We start from the raw sequence: 5,190 nt of genomic DNA, 5'->3' as shown, positions 1-5,190 counted from the left end.
CTTCACTTGCTGTGTTCCCCATCTGCCTGGAGAACAACCCATGATTGATTTTAATCTCCAAGAGGAAGGTTGACCATGGATTCTCTTCAGGTGTTGTAATCATAGGATCTTCTCTGTTTATTGCTGTAGCTTTAGCACCTACAACAGTGCTTGGTGTATAGTAGACTCTCAATACTGGATATGTGAATTAATTGATGTAGAAATAAGGGCCAAATATCATCTTTGTGTATGACAGCCCCCCCCCCCATAAGCATGCATGTAAGCAGAAAAGTCATGAGCTATAGGAATCTGGATAAAGATGGACCTCCAACATACCTCCAAGACTGGTTTCTCTTCACTAGCAACTGCTAGTCTAAGAAATCATGGAAAAGGCTTGAAAAAAAAAAACAGCAATAAAAATCCTTTCACTTTCATTAGTAGAAAACTTAGTATCAAGTAGGTATGGCAGAAATATTTTGTCTGCTTACTGAATCAATACTTGAATCCTTGTAGTCACTATAGAACAAGGATAACTGGACAACAAATAAAACAAAAGTAGGCATTCTGTGCCTCCATTATTTTCCTGAGAATATGTTACAAGCCATATGTACATATCTTGCTTTCAATAATGCCACTTTCCCATACATATAAACTAAAGAATAATTGTTTATAATACATGAAAACATATCTAATATTGAGGCATGGATTATTCCTTGATGTAGGGGTTTTCCTATGCATTGTGGGATGTTTCATAGCATCCTTAGCCTCTACTCAATAGAAACTTCTAGCACTCTCCTTTCAGTTGTGACAACTAAAATTATCTTCAGCATTGTCCAATATCCTCTGGGGGGCACTCCTAGTTGTAAATCACTGAGTTAAACAAAAAAGACAGGAAGGCTCTCAGGACTTCTGAGGCATAGGCTTGCAACAGGGACTGGGAATATGTGCTTTAAAATGGCTCCCTCCGGGTAAGTGTGCTAATCAGTCAGCTTTGAGAAATGTTGCTCGATTTATTCTCCCTGGTAATGACAACAAGTTCTTCCTTCCGAGGTCCTAGCGAGGATCCAGTTTTCAACTACCTGAAAGTGGATTGTCATAAAAATACATGTTCAGATAGAAAGTAAGTTATTGCCATTTTCCTTCCTTTTTTTCCTTTTCCCTGAGGTGAGACACTGACTCTGACTCAAACTAGGTTGTCAAATGACAAAATTGGAAACAGCTTAGACTCACTCATGAAATGAAGAAATGAACAGAAATGGCAGTGTGGGCTTTTACCAGTCTATAGACACCTGGGCACCCTGACTGATACCATGAGGGATACTTGAGATTTTGGTCAGTGTCATAGTGATGGGTTAGAGCAGTTTCAGAAAAGTGACTGTCCACTGAGTTAAGACTGTAAAAGAAGAAATGCAACCTGGAAGATATGGTCTCACATTTGACATCTAAGCCATTCATTTTGATGTGGCTGTTTTTAAGGCCTTTTTTCTCATTCTCTTGAGTCTCTAAATTGTGGCACATAATGGTCACTTATTTTTCATCAACAATTTAGATGATCTTAGGGCATTTTGGAGACATGGGGCCCACATGCTGATCGAGATCGTCCTTATGTAATTATGGCTTTCCCTCCTTCCATTCCATTCCTTTCCCTTTTCCCTTCCCTTTTCACTTCTCTTTTCCTTTTCCCCTTCCCTTCCCTTTCCTTCCCTTCCCTATCTCTTCCTGTTTCTCTTTCCTTTTACCCCCTCTTCCCTTTCCTTCCCTTCTCTTCCTCCTTTTCTCCCCCTCCCTTTTTCTTGTAAAACTGTGGGTGTTATTTACATTTAGGTTGAATTATACAAAATTTCCATTTTCCTACAATAAAATGATAGAATATCGACAATTTCATATAGCTAATTCTATTCTCTCCTATAACTCCTTCTTGTCCCTTGCCTTTTCTCTCTGTGTGTGTGTCTCTCTCTGTCTCTTCTCTCTCCCCACCCAATTCCATTCTCTATTTTTATGCTTTTGCAAGCAAATATGTACTTTCTAGAATACTAGCTATGAAGGTCAATAGATGTTACTGGGAACAATTAAGAAAAATAAGTGGATTCTAAATTTCAATAACTGTTAATTCGAAAACCCACGGATGTACTTTATATCTGGAGAAGAGGGACTGTGATCCAATATAACCAATGACATGTGAAATTGTTGACCCATAGTATTGCTTTCATTCTTTACATAGGCTTTCACATGCAGAAGGACTTTCCCTGGGTTGAGTATACAGTATAGGAACGATTAAAGGATTGTCAATAATGCAGTGATCTTAACTCTCTTTGCGGGAGGTGTTTGAAACTCTACATATATACTGATCAATAAAGCAAACCTGGGTGAGTAAGCTCTTTTGTCCTGCCCCACTGGTGACCCGGGAGCCTGGTATCCAGTTTCCCATCAAAAACTTGCCTTCTGGGTTAGAGGGAAGGCCCTTGTTTGCCACATTGTTCTGAGTTTCTGTAAGTAGACCTTATTGACTATCCTTACTTTGCTTTCAACTTTACTTCTACTTCCTGGATCCCAAATGGAGAAGGGATCACCCTCTCCTGGATATTATCCTGCAAGTCACAACACCTTTGTTCCTCTGTGCATAACATGCTTGCTTTTTGTCTTTTCATACATGTATGTGTACGTTCACACATGGTTCATATAACAATAATTTTAGTAATTGATATTTCAAATATTATAGTTTCCTTTTGTCATAGTTTGGACAACACAAGAAAGCATAGAGAAGAAAATAGCAGTCACTACTACTCTAAGGTAAACACTGTATTAACATTTTGTTCATGTTCTTAGAATATTTTGATGTGTATTTGTTGTATTGGGATTATACTGTACATAATATTTAATATCTATTCATTTAAGATCATATTTACAGCCAGGTGCATAGTGTACCCTTTTCATTCAAGCATTTTGGGAAGCCAGGAAGGGGAATCACAAGTTCAACTGAGCAACTTAGCAAGAACCTGTGTCAAAATAAAAAATAAAGGGGCTGGAGATGTAGTTCAGTATAAAGGTCCTAGCTTTAATCACCAATGCTAAAAACTAAATAAAACCATCTTTAGAGCATTTTATCATCATTTAATATTATTTGAAAGCTTTTAAAAATTATATATTATGTATATTGTTTATCCATTCTTTTACTATTAAATTATTTAGGTTATTGCTGATAGTTTGCAAATTATAAATGTGGCTATATTGGTCTTTTTTCTACAGATCGGTTTTATTGTACTTCTCATTATTTTATTAGAATAAATTACACAAAGTTTTATATTATTCCGTTAGAAGGTATGACATTTGATAAATGCTTTTGATGAATGTTGTAACTTTTATCTTAAATATCCTCCAAAGGCCTGTATGTTAAAAGTTTTGTCCCTAGTGTGTCAGTATTGGGAGGTGATGGAAACTTAGAGGAAGGATCGGTTTTGGGTCATTGAAGATTTTATCCTTGAAGGGACTATGAGACTTCAGCCTCTTCTATTCTTTCTCTTTGCTTCCCAGCTGCCATGAAATGAACAACTTTCACTCTTGCCATGATGCATTGCCACCACAATGGCCCAAGAGCAGTAGAGCCAACTGATGATGGACTGAAACTTCTAAAACCATGAGCCAAAACAAACCTTTCCACTATTTAAGTTGATTACCTTAGGTGTGTTATTATAGTAATGAAGCTAACACAATATATATCTCCAAATTGCACCTCATAAGTTTGTATCAATTCATTTTTTTGACCAGCAATATAAAGGGGTACTCATTTTTCTGCATTTTCCCCAATTAGAATTCGAATTGGGGAAAATATCTTATTTAAATTTATACTGTTGATTTCTAGAACTGAATGCTTTCATATAGTTACTTGCTACTTGTATTTCCTTTTGTGAATTGTCCATGTCTGTTTCTGGACTTTATCCTGATGACATTAAGAAGACACCGAATATTTTTAAAAAATTAATTTCATTGGTACATTTTAGGTATACAATATAATGACATTCATTACTGGAAATTTCCACATTTACATAATCTCTCTTGGTTCTTATTTTTTCCTCATTCCCTTGCCCCCCCTTCAACCCCTCCATCCCTCACTATTTACAAAGACTTTGTTTCCATTTTTCCATTTTCTCATATTAATTCCATTCCCTTCTTTGCTTTCCCCTACCTCTCCCACTTCCCCTTCCCCTTTGCCCCCTTTCTTCCTATTTCACAATATCTATTATACCTTTTAGTCCTTATTTACACTTTCAGTTTCTCACACTAGAGAAACTATTCAGTAATTAGACAAATGTGTCCTATTTATTTCACTCAAGAGTATGACCACAAAGTGCAACCATTTAGCTATAAATGTCTCTAATTTCTCATTTTTTATGGTTGAGTAGTACTCCATTTTACAAAAAGACACATTTTCTTTATCCAGTCTCCAGGTGATGTGAAACTGGGCTGTGTCCAAGTTTTAACTATCTCAAATTGTGCTGCTATGAACATGGGTGCACATATATCACTGTGGCATGATTCTTTTAATCCTTTGGGGAAGATACCCAGCAGGGGAATAGTTGGGTCAAATGAGTCTTCCAGGCCTCGTTCGTTGAGGTATCTCCATACTGATTTCCACAGTGGTTGCACCAGTCTACACTCCAACCAGCAGTGGAGCAGGGTTTCTCTTTCCCCACAGCCCCACCAGCATTTGTTATTGGTTGATTTCAAGAAGGCAGCCATTCTTTCTGGGGTGAGGTGAAATCTCAGTGTTGTTTTCATTTGCATCTCTCGAATGACCAGTGATGTTAAACATTTTTCACTGTTTATTTGCTATTTCTACCTCTTTGTCTGAGAAATGTATGTTCATTTCAGATGCCCATTTTCAGATTGGGTCTTTAAATTTGGGAGGTCTGATTTTTATGAAGTTCTTTATAGATTCGAGATAGTAGACCTTTCTCTGAGGAAGAGCAGGTGAAGATTTTTTCCCACGTTGTGGGTTGCCTCTTCACATTGTTGGTGGTTTCTCTTGCTGTGCAAAGATTTTTAATAAGAAGAGATCCCACTTGTTGATTGTTTGTGCTAGTTCACGGGCAACTGAGGTTTTGTTCATAAAATCTTTTCCTACACCAATGTCTTTAAGAATTCTACCTAACCTCTGTTCCAGCCGGTTCAGGGTTTCTGTTTTAATATTTAGATCTTTCATCCATTTCAATT

At 37.1% G+C, this 5,190-nt stretch overlaps 1 long non-coding RNA gene across 1 annotated transcript; it reads left to right on the top strand.

The window, feature by feature from the left end:
• The first annotated feature begins 809 nt into the window (after positions 1–809).
• LOC147823258 (uncharacterized) lies at positions 810–3,739 on the top strand. Its single transcript, XR_015444148.1, has 3 exons — positions 810–1,099; positions 2,201–2,769; positions 3,511–3,739. It is a non-coding gene; the product is annotated as an uncharacterized LOC147823258 (long non-coding RNA).
• The last annotated feature ends 1,451 nt before the right edge of the window (positions 3,740–5,190 follow it).

The sequence above is a fragment of the Heterocephalus glaber genome, unplaced genomic scaffold (genome assembly GCF_053883595.1).
Source record: "Heterocephalus glaber isolate CG9 unplaced genomic scaffold, H.glaber_assembly_v1.0 deba00001594, whole genome shotgun sequence".
In the NCBI taxonomy this organism is placed as follows: domain Eukaryota; kingdom Metazoa; phylum Chordata; class Mammalia; order Rodentia; family Bathyergidae; genus Heterocephalus; species Heterocephalus glaber.
This window is presented reverse-complemented; position numbering and strand designations above follow the sequence as displayed.